Source organism: Capra hircus, chromosome 8, assembly GCF_001704415.2.
Source record: "Capra hircus breed San Clemente chromosome 8, ASM170441v1, whole genome shotgun sequence".
NCBI classification, from domain to species: domain Eukaryota; kingdom Metazoa; phylum Chordata; class Mammalia; order Artiodactyla; family Bovidae; genus Capra; species Capra hircus.
This window is the reverse complement of record NC_030815.1, coordinates 32,221,982-32,239,948: the sequence shown is the minus strand read 5'-3', so window position 1 is coordinate 32,239,948 and position 17,967 is coordinate 32,221,982.

The following is a 17,967-nucleotide window of genomic DNA, read 5'->3' as shown; positions in this document are numbered from 1 at the left end:
TCAGAAAAAGAAAATCAAATTAAAACCCAAGTAAGAGTAAGAGAATAAATAATAAAAATTAGGGTAGCAATCAATAAATTTGAAAAAAGAAATCAAGAAAGAAAATCCAGAAAAGCTAAAGCTACTTCCTTGAAAAGATCAATAATTTTGCTAAGCTTCTAGCCAAGCTAAGGGGAAAAAAAGGCACAGAATACCAATACCAGCAATGAAAGAGATGATATCACTGCAGATTCTACTGGACTTTAAAAAGATAATAAAGAACAAAGTTGGAGGAATAAAGCTGTGCAACATCAAGATGTACTCTAAAGCTACTATAGTAATCAAGACATGTGATATTAGTGAAAGAAAAGACAAATGGGTCAATGAAACAGAATAGAGAGCCAATAAATAGACCCATATTAGTGTAGTTAACTCATCTTTGACCAAGAAACAAAGGCAATACAGAGGAGAAGGAAAATGGAATATTTTTCAGTGCTAAAATGAAATCAAGCCGTGAAAAGACACAGAGGAATCTCAAAGGCTAAGGGAACGAAGCAAATCTGTGAAAGCTATAGATTGTATGATTCCATCTCTATGACCTTCTGGAAAAGGGAAACTATTAAGATAGTAAAGATCACTATATGCCAGAGGTTACTGGAGAGGGAGGGATGAATACACAGAGTACAGAAAAAATTTAGAACAGTGAAAATATTCTGCATGATATTATAATGATGAATACATATGATTAAATATTTGTTTAAGCTTTTTGAATGTACAGCACCTCGAGGGAACCCTGAGTTAAACTATAGATATTGGGTGATGATGACGTGTCAAATTAAGTTCATCCTTGGTTAAAAAAAAAAAAAAAAAAAGTATCGTTCTGGTGAGTGATGCTAATTATGAGGGAGGCTCTGTATATGTGGGGGTAGTAGCCAAATGGGAAGTCTCTGTACTTTCCTGTCATTTTTATAGTACATATCTAACTGCTCTAAAAGAGAAAGTATTTTTTTAAAAAAAAAAGAACAGCAGCTGCCAGAGATGAACATGGACAGATGCCAGGAACAGGGACAGATGCCAGAAACAGGGAGAGATGAAAAGGCTGAGAATAGAGAATTTTCAGGGTACTGAAATTACTCTGTATGATATTACAATGTTCTCATACACTTTTCAGAAGCCAGAGAATGTACAATTCCAAGTGAAAGTGAAAAGTGTTAGTTGCTCAGTCATGCAACTGAGCACTGAAAAGTGTTAGTTGCTCAGTCCCCTTTTTGGGACCCCATGGACTGTAGCCCAGCAGTCTCCTCTGTCCATGGATTCTCCAGGCAACAATACTGGAGTGGATTGCCATTTCCTTCTCAGGGGATCTTCCCAACCAGGGTTTGAGCCGGGATCTCCTGCATTGTAGGTAGACTCTTTACCATCTGAACCATCAGGGAATGAACCCCTAACATAAAGTATAAGCTTTGAGTGATAATATTGTGTCATGAAGTTTCATTAATTCTAGCAAAGTTATCACTCTGGTGGGGGAAGTTGATAGTAGTAAGGCTTTGCATATGTGGAGTAGGGAATATATGAGATCTCTATGCTTTCCATTTAATTTTGTTGTCAACTTAATAAAAGGACTTTAAAAATTGACTATTTTAAAGGTGTAAAAGTAAGTGTAACACCTTTCTGTGTTCTATGAGTTTTCCTGGATGAGTGAAGTCACTCACTCCTGTCCGACTCTTTGCAACCCCATGGACTGCAGCCCACCAGGCCCCTCCCTCCATGAGATTCTCCAAGCAACTTCACTTTCACTTTTCACTTTCATGCATTGGAGAAGGAAATGGCAACCCACTCCAGTGTTCTTGCCTGGAGAATCCCAGGGATGGGGGAGCCTGGTGTGCTGCCGTCTATGGGGTTCCACAGAGTTGGACACGACTGAAGCAACTTAGCAGTAGCAGCAGCAGTGACTAAACAACAACCACATAGATAGTGTAAGACCTTAGTATCCAATGTGAGTGGCTTTAGCACCCCTCAGACTTTTACCTGGTGTCTAAAGTGAAGTCTGCCTTGTGGAATATTGTATCTATAACTTGAAAAGTGTGGTCTAACACCAAGTATTTGGTTTCAAAAGTAATTGCAGGTTGAAACAAGATAAAATATAAGGCAATGAAACTGAGCATGAATGTCAAATCACTTCCTGATGATTGTCTTTATTTCAGTTTCTTCTAAAACTATCATAGAATTTCTATTTTCATTTCACAATGATGAGGACTTTATCCCCCAAACTTTAATACTCTCAAGGAAGAATTACCTTCATTTTCACTAAATACAAGCTAAGGCAATAGGAAACTGTGTATGATAAATTATTTTTCAAAAATTACATGAACATACTATGTTATAGGTCCCTGGGAGGATTAAATTAATTCCCTATACTCTTACTGTTTTTATAAAAGTCCTGAGAACCCAGCTTGTCTTATAGTTTCTTAATAGTTGATTCCATTTACTTTATCTTTATTAGTGTTTTTGTCTATCTGACAAATATTTAAGTTTGGAGAATTTCTTTCTTATTGAGTTATAGTTCATTTACAAGATTGTATTAGATGCATTGTTTCAGATATACAGCATAGTGATTCAATATTTTTTAAAGATTATACTCCATTTAAAGTTATTACAAAAGGAAGACTATAAAATATCTGTGCTATACAATACATCCTTGTTGCTTGTCTATCTTATACATTGCAGTTTGTATCTATTCAATAAATTTTTTAGAGAACTGAAGTAGTATAGTCAATGCAAATAAAAAACTTCAAATTTATTATATTGGTATAATCATATTGCCACCTAGATATGTAAGATTTAAACTAAAACAACTTTATAATTACAAATCATTGACAGTAGTAAAATTAAAACATACACATATTTCATGTAAACTATAAATGAAGAAAATTAAAGTTTACAAAGTTAACTTTGTAGCACTTAATTCTTTTGTTCCTTTGACAAGGTTTGTTTCAAACTGTGATCTCTCTAGGGATGCAACAGTGAGCATAGGCAGCCATGGTCTAGGATTTTTAGAGCTTACATTTTACTGGAAGGAACAGTCAGCATCAATAATTGCAATAACTGCCTAATTATAAACTTTGATAAGAACTATGAAGGCAGATACACTGAAACCATAATCACAGAAAACAAGTCAATCTAATCACACTAGAACTATAGCCTTGTCTAATTCAATGAAACTAAGCCAAGCCCATGGGGCCACCCAAGACAGGCGGGTCATGGTGGAGAGGTCTGACAGAATGTGGTCCACTGGAGAAGGGAATGGCAAATCACTTCAGTATTCTTGCCTTGAGAACCGCATGAACAATATGAAAAGGCAAAATGATAGGATACTGAAAGAGAAACTCCCCAAGTCAGTAGGTGACCAATATGCTACTGGAGATCAGTGGAGAAATAACTCCAGAAAGAATGAAGGGATGGGGCCAAAGCAAAAACAATACCCGGTTGTGGATGTGACTGGTAATAGAAGCAAGGTCTGATGCTGTAAAGAGCAATATTGCATAGGAACCTGGAATGTCAGGTCCACGAATCAAGGGAAATATGAAGTGGTCAAAGAGGAGATGGCAAGAGTGAACATTGACATTCTAGGAATCAGCAAACTAAAATGGACTGGAATAGGTGAATTTAACTCAGATGACCATTATAACTACTACTGTGGGCAGGAATCCCTTAGAAGATATGGAGTAGCCATCATGGTCAAGAAAAGAGTCTGAAATGCAGTACTTGGATGCAATCTCAAAAACGACAGAATGATCTCTGTTAGTTTCCAAGGCAAACCATTCAATATAAGAGTAATCCAAGTCTATGCCCCAACCAGTAACACTGAAGAAGCTGAAGTTGAATGGTTCTATGATCTTCAAGACCTTTCAGAACTAACACCCAAAAAAGATGTCCTTTGCATTAAAGGGGAATTGAATATAAAAGTAGGAAGTCAAGAAACACCTGGAGTAACAGGCAAATTTGGCCTTTGAATGAGGAATGAAGCAGGGCAAAGACTAATAGAGAGTTTTGCCAAGAAAATGCACTGGTCATAGCAAACACCCTCTTCCAACAACACAAGAGAAGACTCTAACATGGACATCACCAGATCGTCAACACTGAAATAAGATTGATTATATTCTTTGCAGCCAAAGATGGAGAATCTCTATAAAGTCAACAAAAACAAGATCAGGAGCTGACTGCAGCACAGATCATGAACCCCATATTGTCAAATTCAGACTTAAATTGAAGAAAGTAGGGAAAACCGCTACACCATTCAGGTATGACCTCAATCAAATCCCTTATGATTATACAGTGGAAGTGAGAAATAGATTTAAGGGCCTAGGTCTGATAGATGGAGTGCCTGATGAACTATGGACTGAGATTCGTGACAATGCACAGAAGACCGGAATCAAGACCATCCCCATAGAAAAGAAATGAAAAACAGCAAAATGGCTGTTTGAGGAAACCTTACAAATAGCTGTGAAAAGAAGAGAAGCGAAAAGCAAAGGAGAAAAGGAAAGATATAAGCATCTGAATGCAGAGTTCCAAAGAATAGCAAGAAGAGATCAGAAAGCCTTCTTCAGCCATCAATGCAAAGAAATAGAGGAAAACAACAGAATAAGAAAGACTAGAGATCTCTTCAAGAAAATTAGAGACACCAAGGGAACATTTCATACAAAGATGGGCTCGATAAAGGACAGAAATGGTATGGATATAACAGAAGCAGAAGATATTAAGAAGAGGTGGCAGGAACACACAAAAACTGTACAAAAAAGATGTTCAGGACCAAGACAATCACGATGGTGTGATCACTCACCTAGAGCCAGACATCCTGGAATGTGAAGTCAAGTGGGCCTTGGAAAGCATCACTACAAACAAAGCTAGTGGAGGTAATGGAATTCCAGTTGAGCTATTTCAAATCCTGAAAGATGATGCTGTCAAAGTGCTGCACTCAATATGCCAGCAAATTTGGAAAACTCAGCAGTGGCCACAGGACTGGGAAAGGTCAGTTTTCATTCCAATCCTAAAGAAAGGCAATGCCAAAGAATGCTCAAACTACCGCACAGTTGCACTCATCTCACATGCTAGCAAAGTAATGCTCAAAATTCTCCAAGCCATGCTTCAGCAATAAGTGAACCGTGAACTTCCTGATGTTCACGCTGGATTTAGAAAAGGCAGAGGAACCAGAGATCAAATTGCCAACATCTGCTGGATCATGGAAAAAGCAAGAGAGTTCCAGAAAAACATCTATTTCTGCTTTATTGAATATGCCAAAGCCTTTGACTGTGTGGATCACAATAAACTGTGTAAAATTCTAAAAGAGATGGGAATACCAGACAACCTGACCTGCCTCTTGAGAAACCTGTATGCAGGTCAGGAAGCAACAGTTAGAACAGGACATAGAACAACAGACTGGTTCCACATAGGAAAAGGAGTACGTCAAGGCTGTATACTGTCACTCTGCTTATTTAACTTCTATGCAGAGTACATCATAAGAAACGCTGGACTGGAAGAAACGCGAGTTGGAATCAAGATTGCCGGGAGAAATACCAATAACCTCAGATACACAGATGACACACTCTTATGGCAGAAAGTGAAGAGGAGCTAAAAAGCCTCTTGATGAAAGTGAAAGAGAAGAGTGAAAAAGTTGGCTTAAAGCTCAACGTTCAGAAAGCTAAGATCATGGCATCTGCTCCCATCACTTCATGGCAAATAGATGGGAAACAGTGGAAACAGTGAAAGACTTTATTTTTTTGAGCTCCTAAATCACTGTGGGTGGTGACTGCAGCCATGAAATTAAAAGATGCTTACTCCTTGGAAGGAAAGTTATGACCAACCTACATAGCATATTCAAAAGCCGAGACATTACTTTGCCAACTAAGGTCCATCTAGTCAAGGCTATGGTTTTTCCAGTGGTCATGTATGGATGTGAAAGTTGGACTGTGAGGAAGGCAGAGCACCAAAGAATTGATGCTTTTGAACTGTGGTGTTGGAGAAGACTTTGAGATTCCCTTGGACTGCAAGGAGATCCAACCAGTCCATTGTGAAGGAGATCAGCCCTGGGATTTCTTTGGAGGGAATGATGCTAAAGCTGAAACTCCAGTACTTTGGGCACCTCATGCAAAGAGTCGACTCATTGGAAAAGACTCTGATGCTGGGAGGGATTGGGGGTAGGAGGAGAAGGGGATGACAGAGGATGAGATGGCTGGATGGCATCACTGATATGATGGACGTGAATCTGAGTGAACTCCAGGTGTTGGTAATGGACGGGGAGGCCTGGCGTGCTGTGATTCATGGGGTCGCAAAGAGTCGGACATGACTGAGTGACTGAACTGAACTGAACTGAACTGAACGATGAAGGGAATATACATTGTATCAAAACATCTCATTATAGGGACTTGACTTTGAAAAACGGAAGTCTGCAATTGAGGTTATAGGTTTGCTACAAGAGCTAAAAGATGAATCAAGTAAATCATCCATACACAATTTAGGAAGACTACCATGACAGGGAAGTGTGTTTCATGTTTAAGGACCAGAAAGAAAGTTGTTGTTCTTGTGAAAGACAGAGATTTGTGACTTGATGGGAATAGGCTGGAGAAATTCAAGACCTAGCTCTTCTGAGTTATAAGAAACCATCTTCAGTCTTCTGGTATTATCTCTAGAGCACTGAGGAGCTATTAAAGGTTATTTTCTATGGGATGATGTAAAGATTTTCCTTTTTTTTTTTTTGTATGTTTGTATTTTAAATCACTATTACCAAGGCATGAAGACCATTCACTGAAGGTAAAAGAGAGAATGAATGTAGATAATGCTAGAGGTCAATAAAATTGACCAGCAAAAGGAGAGAGCCACACCAACAGCATCATGTGGACACTGATACAAAAGATGGAAAGGAACAGATAAGAATTACTTCAGAAGTAAAATAGATAGTTCTGGGTAACTGACTGTTCCTGACAGGAACAATTCATCCAAAACACTGAGAAAAATGGAGCTGGTTGCTATGAAATAGAATAGTTTGAGTTCTTCTTTCTCATAATTAATGTAGTGTATGATTGCCTAATTCTCTCATTTTTTCTTTATTCAATTTAATGGAAAAAAAATTGAATGTTATGTCAAAAAATTCCCTTTATTATAAATGCATCTTTCACCTATCACTATTACTCCAATACTTTTTCTAGTAATCTGAATGTATTGTATTACCACAATTAGGGTTTGCTACAGATGAAAAGCACAAATGCATATTCCAGTATAATATATAATGATAATATATACATGATAATATATAATCATGTCAACATATTAAAATTATAACAATAATATAAACAAAATCCCACATATACCTGAATGGCTGTTTGAGAAATACTGTCTGGTAGTCCTGTCTTTCTTGTGATCCATGTGTAATTATTAAATGAAAGATTTCTGTCATTATTACTAAAAATTCATTTTGAAATTTTTCTTTTTTACAATTAAATACTCAAGAAAGATCAAAATTAGCAAATATGAATAAGTTTAAAAGCTTAGAAATACTATGGATATTATCTCTCTTTTCTAGTCTCAGGGTCTTTAGAGGATGAAAAATTAAGACCATATTAAGCTTCTGCTCTAATCTTTTTACTAAGACTCAGGCTTCCATAATGTCTCTAACTCCCTCCCTTCAAAGGGAAGGCCAAGGGACCTTATTTCCCCAAACTATCTTTCAACTAAACTGAAGATGTTCCTGAAAATCACAGGTGAAATAAATAGATTTTTAAAATTAATTATATTTTAGAATAAAATGTAAAGGGCATTTTAATAAATTATATATTTGTATATAATTTATATCCTAGAATAACCTATACAGGTATATCTTACATATTTTCCTGACTCTGGGTTATAAAATAAAATGGGTTAAAAGAGTGTTTTCAGTTTTTTAAATACTGCCTTTAAGCTACATTTCTTACATTTCTTGTTTGAAAGAATAAAAAAATATTATTTTTATTAACTACATGTAAGGAAGGATAAAATATCTAAGAAATAAAAATTTCATCTGTATATTTTTAATAGAATTTTCTATACATACATACATACCTTTTATTTAAAAAAGCTCTGGATTATAAAATATAATATAAAAAAGTGATTTCATTTTTTAAAAACTCTACTTTTAAGCCACACAGATTTTTCCACTTCTTACTCTAAGGAATAAAATATGCAGCTCCCAACTTCTATGAAACACTATATATTTGGGGAAGCTCTTTTACCTATAATATTAATACTATTTATAAATAACAAAAACAAAGCTTCATAAAATTTACATACTCTGAAAATTGATTCAGGGACTCAGGATCATAAGATATCTATTCGAAGGTAAGTTTTCATGTTTGAAACTAGATGAACTTAGTATCTCTTTGAAGCATTGTCTATCTCTTTTGCGGATGAAAATCTTGAAAGATCTCAGATACATTAGAGAAGAAAAGACATATCATTTATTAAAAATCAATATTACTTTGCAAAATATATGTAGGCTGAGTTCATTTAGAGGCCTGCAAATATCCCCCAAATCAAATTACAGTATTTTTTTTTTAGAAGAGAAAAAATGACTTTTAGTATTGAATAACCATTACACCAAAATGTGATGCTCATCACAGGTAGTTCACTAAAAATCAGGACAGAGAGAAATCTTACCCTTTTATGTAGGCAGCTAGAACAACCCAGTACCTGATCTCAAAATAAATGATACTTAGTCTACAAGTAAGGTAGGACATGACAGCATTATTTGTCACACATAGTTCATCCTAAACTCATCTGGTAATTAGATGGCCACTTGCATTTGCTGATTACCTTTTTATTTTTTAAATTATTTATTTATTTTAATTGGAGACTAATTGCTTTACAATATTTTAGTGGTTTTGCCACACATTGACATGAATCAGCCATGGGTGTACATGTGTCCCCCATTCTGAACCCCCCTCCCATCTTCCTCCCCATCTTATGGGTTGTCCAGTGTGCACCACCTTTGAGTGCCCTGTTTCATGCATCAAACGGACTGGCCATCCATTTCACATATGGTAATATACATGTTTCAATGCCATTCTCTCAAATCATCCCACCCTTGCCTTCTCCTACAGAGTCTAAAAGTCTGTTCTTCATATCTGTGTCTCTTTTGCTGTCTTGCATATAGGGTCATTGTTACCATCTTTCTAAATTCCACATATATGCATTAATATACTGAACTGGTGTTTTTCTTTCTGACTTATTTCACTCTGTATAATAGGCTTATAATTACTCACAGGCACCTCATTAGAACAGATTCAAATGTGCTCTCGTAAATAGCCGAGTAATATTCCATTGTGAATACTTACCACAGCTTTCTTATCCATTTGTCTGCCAATGGACATCTAGGTTGCTTCCATGTCCTATCTATTGTAAACAGGGCTGCAATGAACATTGGGGTATATCTGTCTCTTTCAACTCTGCTTTCCTCGGTGTGTATGCCCAGCAGTGGGATTGCTGGGTAGTATGGCAATTTTATTCCCAAATTTTTAGGAATCTTCACACTGTTCCCCATAGTGGCTGTACTAGTTTGCATTCTCACCAACAGTGTAAGAGGGTTCCGTTTCTCTGCACCCTCTCTAGCATTTATTGTTTGTAGACTTTTTGACAGCAGCCATTCTAAGTGGCGTGAGACAGTACCTCATTGTGGTTTTGATTTGCATTTCTCTAACAATGAGTGATGTTGAGCATCTTTTCATGTGTTTGCTAGACACCTCTATGTCTTCTTTGGAGAAATGTCTGTTTGATTCTTTGGCCCATTTTTTGATTGGGTCGCTTATTGATCTGCTATTGAGCTGCATAAGCTGCTTGTATATTTTTGAGATTAATTCTTTGATACTTGTTTCATTTTCTATTATTTTCTCCCATTCTGAAGACTGCCTTTTCACTTTGCTAATCGTTTCCTTCATTGTGCAAAAGCTTTTAAGTTTAATTAAGTCCTATTTGTTTATTTTTGCTTTTATGTCCATTACTCTGGGAGGTGGGTCATAGAGGATCCTGCTGCGATTTATGTCTGGGAATGTTTTGCCTATGTTTTCCTCTAAGAGTTTTATAATTTCTGGTCTTATATTTAGATCTTAAATCCATTTTGAGTTTATTTTTGTGTATGGTGTTAGAAAGTGTTCTAGTTTCATCCTTTTACAGGTGGTTGACCAGTTTTCCCACCACCACTTGTTATAGAGATTGTCTTTTCTCCATTGTATATTCTTGCTTCTTTTGTCAAGGATAAGGTGTCCATAGGTGTGTGGATTTATCTCTGCGCTTTCTATTTTGTTCCATTGTTCTATATTTCTGTCTTTGTGCCGGTACCATACTGTCTTGATGTTTGTAGCTTTGTAGTAGTCTGAAGTCAGGCAGGTTGATTCCTCCAGTTCCATTCTTCTTTCTCAAGATTGCTTTGGTAATTCGAGTGTTTTGTATTTCCATACAAACTGTGAAATTATTTGTTCTAGTTCTGTGAAAGATATTGTTGGTACCTTGATAGGGATTTCATTGAATCTATAGATTGCTTTGGGCAGTATGCTCATTTTCACTATATTGATTTTTCCAATCCATGAACATGGTATATCTCTCCATCTAATTGTGTTATTTTTGATTTCTTTTATCAGTTTTTTTTATTATTTTATTTTATTTTATTATTTTTTTTTACACATATGAACACACATGAACACTTGTCCTTTTAGTATCTGCTCAGCATTTGCATGCCTTTCCCAACGGAAAATTCCTGGATCCTTCCTGGGAATTATCTTTTTCCCAGTGAATACTAGAAGCACCTCTTTCTCTTTACCTATTAGGTGGGCATATGAGCCTTACTAAGCCAAAAGGATGCTCACTCCCTGGAATCTAACAGGAGCAACATGATCAAGAGACAGAAATTGCTTAGAGTTCTCTACTGAGAGTCAGCCTCCTGGTCAGATTCTCTTGCTGTTATGGTTGGCCTTCTAAATCCACAGTTTTTCCAGTAGTGGATGTAGAGGACCAACTGTACTGTGCTGTTTCATGTATGGGATTTTTTTTTTTAATTTATTTTTTTTTATAATTTTTTATTTTTTTTTAATTTATCAGTTTTTTATAGTTTTCTATATACACCCCTTTGATTCTTTAGGTAGATTTATTCCTAAGTATTCTATTATTTTCATTGCAATGGTGAATGGGATTGTTTCCTTGATTTCTCTTTTTATTTCCTCATTGTTAGTGTATAGGAATGCAAGGGATTTCTGTACTAATTTTATATCCTGCAACTCTATATTCATTTATAAGCTCTAGTAATTATCTGGTGGTGTCTTTAGGGTTTTCAATGTAGAGGATCATGTCATCTGCAAACAGTGGTAGTTTTACTTTTTCTTTTGCAATCTGAATTCCTTTTATTTCTTTTTCTTTTCTGATTACTGTGGCTAAAACTTCCAAAACTATGTTGAACATTAATGGTGAGAGTGGGCACCCTTTTCTTTTTCCTGACTTTAGGGGAAATGCTTTCAATTTATCACCAATGAGGATAATGTTTGCTGTAGATTTATCATATATGGCTTTTATTATGTTGAGGTATGTTCCTTCTATGCCAGATTTCTGGAGGGTTTTTATCATAAATGGATGTTGAATTTTGTCAAAGACTCTCTCTGTATCTATTGAGATAATCATATGGTTTATTATCTTTCAGTTTGTTAATGTGGTGTATCACATTGATTGATTTGCAAATATTAAAGAAACCTTGTATCCCTGGGATAAAGCCCACTTGGTTGTGATGTATGATCTTTTTAATATGTTTTTGGATTCTGTTTGCTAGAATTTTGTTGAGGATTTTTGCATTTATGTTCATCAGTGATATTGGCCTGTAGTTTTCTTTCTTTCCCCCTTTTTTTTTTTTTTTTTTTTGTGGTATCTTTGCCTGGTTTGGGTATTAGTGTGATGGTGGCCTCATATAATGAGTTTGGAATTTTACATTCCTCCAAAATTTCTGGAAGAGTTTGAGTAGGATAAGTGTTGGCTCTTCTCTAAATTTCTGGTAGAATTCACCTGTGAAGCCATCAGGACCTGTGCTTTTGTTTGTTGGAAGATTTTTGATTAGAGTTTTGATTTCCATTTTCATGATGGGTCTATTAAGATCTTCCATTTCTTCCTGGCTCAGTTTTAGAAGGTTATACTTTTATAAGAATTCGTCCATTTCTTCCAAGTTGTTCGTTTTATTGTCACATAGTTGCTGATCTTAGGATCCTTTGTATTTCTGTGTTGTCTGTTGTGGTTTCTCCATTTTCATTTCTAATGTTGTTGTTTGATTCTTCTCCCATTTTTTCTTGATGACTCTGGCTAATGGTTGGTCTATTTTATTTATGTTCTCAAAGAACCAACTTTTAGCTTTGTTGATTTTTGCTATAGTCTCCTTTGTTTCTTTTACATTTATTTCTGCCCTAACTTTTATAATCTTTCCTTCTACTAACCCTGGGATTCTTCATTTCTTCTTTTTCTAGTTAATTTAGGTGTAAAGTTAGGTTATTTATTTGATTTTTCACTTGTTTCTTGAGGTAAGCTTGTATTGCTATGAACCTTCCCCTTAGCACTGCTTTTACTGAATCCCATAGGTTTTGGGTTGTCATATTTTCATTTTCATTTGTTTCTATGCATATTTTGATTTCTTTTTTGATTTCTTCTGTGATTTGTTGGTTATTCAGAAGCATGTTGTGTAACCTCAATATCTTTGTGTTTGTAATAGTTTTTTTTTCCTGTAATTGACATCTAATCTAATCACTTTGTGATCAGAAAAGATGCTTGAAATGATTTCTTTTTTTTTTTTTTTTTTTTTTAATTTACCAAGGCTAGATTTATGGCCCAGGATGTGATCTATCCTGGAGAATGTACTGTGTGCACTTGAGAAAAAGGTGAAATTCATTGGGGGTGAAATGTCCTATAGATATCAATTGTCCATTTTATAATTTAAAGTATGTTTCCTTGCTAATTTTCTGTTTGGTTGATCTATCCATAGGTGTTCAAGTCTCCTATGATTATTGTGTTACTGTTAGCAATAACTTTCATACCTTCATACTTGTTAGCATTTGCCTCACGTATTGCGGTGCTCCTATGTTGGATGCATATATATTTAAAATCATTATTTTCAAGGCCTTTATTTCAAAGTCTATTTTATCTGATGATATGAGTATTGCAACTCCTGATTTTTTTTGGTCTCCATTTCCATGAAATATCTTTTTCTAGCTCTTCACCTTCAGTCTGTATGTGTCCCTTGGTTTGAGGTGGGTCTCTTGTAGACAGCATATACAGGGGTTTTGTTTCTATAGCCATTCACCTAGTCTTTGTCTTTTGGTTGGGGTATTCAACCCATTTACATTTAAGGTAATTATTGATAAATATGATCCCATTGCCCTTTACTTTGTTGTTTTGTGCTTGAGTTTATAAACCTTTTTTCTGTTTCCTAGGTAGAGAAGATCCTTCAGCATTTGTTGAAGAGCTGATTTGGTGTTTGCGTGTCTGTAAAGCTTTTGATTTCTCCTTCATATTTGAATGAGATCCTTGCTGGGTATAGTCGTCTGGATTGTAGGTTTTTCTCTTCCATCACTTTAAGTATGTCTTGCCATTCCCTTCTAGCCTGAAGAGTTACTATTGAAAGATCAGCAGTTATCCTTATGGGGATCCCTTGTGTGTTATTTGCTGCTTTTCCCTTGCTGCTTTTAATGTTTGCTCTTTGCCTTTGATTTTCATTAATCTGATTAATATGTGTCTTGGTGCTTTTCACCTTGGGTGTATCCTGTTTGGGACTCTCTGGATTCCTTGGACTGGTGACTGTTTCCTTCCGCATTTTAGAGAAGTTTTCAACTATTATCTCCTCAAGTATTTTCTCATGCCCTTTCTTTTTGTCTTCTTCTTCTGGGACTCCTATGATTCGAATGTTAGGGTGTTTAACATTGTCCCAGAGGTCTCTGAGGGTGTCCCCACTTCTTTTAATTCTGTTTTTTTTTCTTTTTTTCCTCTCTGCTTCATTTATTTTCACCGTATTATCTTCCACCTCACTTATCCTATCTTCTGCTTCAGATTCTACTGTTGGTTCTCTCCAGAGGGCTTTTGATCTCAGTTATTTCATTATTCATTATTGATTGACTCTTTTACTTTTTTAAGTCCTTGGTTAAACATTTCTTGCATCTTCTCAATTCTGTCTCTAGTCTATTTATTTGTAACTCCATTTTGTTTTCAAGATTTTGGATCATCTTCATTACAATTATTCTGAATTCTTTTTCAGGTAGACTCCTATCTCCTCCTCTTTTGTTTGGTTTGGTGGGCATTTATCATGTTCCTTTACCTGCTGAATATTTCTCTGCCTTTTCATTTTGTTTAAATTACTGTGTTTGGAGTGGCCTTTCTGTAGGCTAGAAGTTTATGGTTCCTCTTAATTGTGGAGCTTGCTCCCTATAGGTGGGGTTAGACTAGTGGCTTGTCAAGGTTTTCTGGTTAGGGGAGCTTGTGTCTGTGTTCTGGTGGGTGGCACTGGATCTCTTCTCTCTGGAGTGCAATGAAATGTCCAGTAGTGAGTTTTGGGGTGTCTATGGGTTTGGCATGGCTTTGTATTTTAATGCTCAGGGCTGTGTTCCTCCATCGCTGGAGAATTAGTGTGGTATGTCTTGCTCTGGAACTTGTTGGTTCTTGGGTGGAGCTTGGTTTCAGTGTATGGAGGCTTTTGGATGAGATATTGTCTATTAAAGTTGCCTGGAATCAGGAGTTATCTGGTATTCTGGTGTTCTCAAGTTTTGGATTTAATCCTCCTTCCTCTGGCTTTCAGTCTTATAGTAGCCTCAAGACTTCTCCATCCATACAGCACAGATGATAAAACATCTAAGTTAAAGGTGAAACAATTCTCCACAGCGAGGGACACCAAGAATTTCACAAAGTTACATGGAGAAGAGAAGAGGGAGGAGGGAAATACGGGTGACCAGGAGGAGAAGAGGGGGTGTCAAAAGGGGAGAGAGCAATCTAGCCAGTAATCAACTCCCTATGTGCTCTCCACAGCCTGGAACACCCAGAGAGATTCAGGCCTTTAAGTAGAGAAAAGAATGGGAGGGAGGAGATAGAGATGACCTAGGGGCAAAAAGGGACAGTCAAAAGGGTAGAGAGCAATCAAGCCAGTAATCACACCCCTACATGAAAATGGATATGATTATTAGATTCTTAAAGGTACAAAATTGATAACTATTACCAAAAAGAAAAGGATAGAGGCTAGACTCTCAAAAATATATTAAAACCACAAAATAAAATCAATCACAAAAATTATAAAGTATATATATATGAAATTTGCTTTAAAAATAGGGTCTTTTTTGCAAGGTTATAAAATGAAAATTTGTAGGTTTTAAAAATGAAAATTAAAGGATTAATAAAGAACCTACAAAATTTTTTAAAAAATTATAATAGTAAAAATATATGTAAGAATTTATCTGTAGCTGTTGTGGGCAGTGTGGGGTCAGTTCAGTTTCAGATAGTTCCTTGCTCCAGCTTGTACTTCTTTTCAACGTCTATAGGCCCCTTCCAATGCTTAGTCAGTGTTACAGGGTTTTAATCTGTTGCACCTATCATTTCCAGAGAGGTTCCCTCTTCCTTGTTTATTTTGGCATCCTCTGGAAGACTCTTCAGTGTCTAATTTCTGCGGTTGTCACTTATTTAGGCTTACTCGTTCAGTTGTGTTGTGGGGACGGAGGGACACTGTAAACAAATATCGCTGGTGTGTGTAGGGAGTGTTTGCAGTGTATGGGCCACACTGGATCTGCCCAAGCTTATGGCAGTGTGTGCTTTCTGGGTCTACACTGCTTAGGCTGCAAGTTGCTCTGCAGGGGCACTGTCCAAAACAGGCCCTGCGTTTCGTGCACTTCCCAGGTCTAAGTTGCTCAGGTTTAGGTTCTTGGGTACTCCGCAAGGGCATAGACTCAGTTGGGCATGTGTTTTGTGCCCTTCCCATGTCCAAGCAGCTCAAACGCACTGGTGCTTGACGCACTGGTGCTTGACGAGTGCACTGTCCCAGGTGGACCATGCATCTTAATCACCTCCCCAGTTCTGGCCACTCAGTTTCCTGGGTGCTCCATGAGAGCACTGTCTCAGGTGTGCTATGAGTCTCTTCTGGGGAGCTGATCTCAGGCCATGACCCTCCTGGCAGATCTCAATCATCTAGGATCCCAAGAAGATGTGGTAAGCAACTGGTAGCCTGTTCACAGTTTGGTAGAGGATGCCAGTCTCTGCAGTTGAGATTGCCCCTTGCCATCTGGCTCTGGCTGTCACACACCTGCCTCTGCCTCTGGTGGGGCAGGGGCGGGGGGGGAGGGGGGCGGTGGTGGGGAAGAGCTGGTATGCAGCCAGTTAGCTCTTTTTGGTGTTTGCTCAATCCTTCATTCTGTGAGTGGGCCAGGCTCTGCATTACATTAGAGCCTATCACGGAAAAATTCTTTTTTTCCTCTGTGACTATCCCACAGTTTGGGTTCTTATCTCATGTTAACTCCCTCAGATTGTCCTCAGGGAATTCAGACGTGGTCCTTACTCTAAGCACGCAGCCTGCCCCTACCTGTCCAGCCCCCGCTTGCTGATGGTGGATGTGAACATCTGGGCTACTTCTCCACTGGGAGTTGCAGTTAGGCATGTATTATGTAATATTATTATTTTTTCTCCCAGTTATGTTGCCCTCTGAGATTCCGAAGCTCCCCACAGACCCACCAGTGACAGGGTTTCCTGCTGTTTGGAAACTTCTCCTCCTACATGACACCCTCTCCAAGATGGGTCTCCATCCCTAACTCTTTTGTCTTTCTTTTTGTCTTTTATATTTTGTCCTATATTCTTTTGAAGAGAATGGGCTGCCTTTCTGGGTGTCTGGTGTCCTCCGCCAGTGTTCAGAAGTTGTTTTGTGGAAGTTGCTCAGCATTCAAATGATCTTTTGATGAATTTGTGGTCTTCCTGTCCTGTCCTATTCCTCTGCCATCTTGGGACCACCCACCATATTACAGTATTTTAAATCTCTTTGGAGGGTGGGGCAGGGAGTGGGAGATGAATCATCACTTGCTAAATTCCCATTCAATTCTTACACAATATACTGACTGTGTGACTGGCAGTGGACCTAACCATAGTGTATTCAACAATAAATATCAGGGGTTCCTGACCTTGAAGTAACTGAATAGTTTCAAAAAGTTAATGTGATTTACTCATGGTATGACTTAGAAGGGAGATTGGTCCAAAATGCAGTAAGTATTGACTGCAAAAGCTCCTACATTGTGGGAATTGTGCCAGAGTGGAAAAGGGAATAAAATCTGGCATCCACAGTATCCTCAAACCTGTAGTTTCTAAATTTTAATTTTTTTAAGCTTGGAAACTATTTCAGAAAATGCATTGGAAAAAAAGAAACTATTGAAGAGGCTGATTTAACAGTGAGATTTCTTTTACAGTGTGCTTGGTGCTAAAGATAAAAACAGCATTTTTGTAGTAATCAAGGACTTAGGGCAGAATCCTACATATTTATGTATATTCCAATACTTTAATTAATAAATAAAGGATCAGGTTTTATTTGTACTGCTCAAGAATATCCACAGTAAAAATACATCATGTAAGAATTAAAGATTTTAAAATTTAAAAAATAAAAATAATAAAATAAAATAAAATAAAAAATAAAATAAAAAAAAAATACACCAGAGTTCAGATCTTTGCAGTACAATGACAATTACAAAGAATACTTGTGTATCAAGACAAGTGCCTACCAGGGATTGTCCTCTTGTATTTTAATATTTATGTTTAGGATAAGTAAACCTTTCTCTTATTAAGCAGGAATCATCCTGTCTGTATGCTGGAGCCTGGCATAACTAGGCTCTTAACAATGCTATAAAATCTTTGAGAAAGAAAATGTCTATGAGATGTTATTTTTTCCCGTTGTCCAGTACTGCTTAGTAACAGTAAAAACAACTTCCTTTT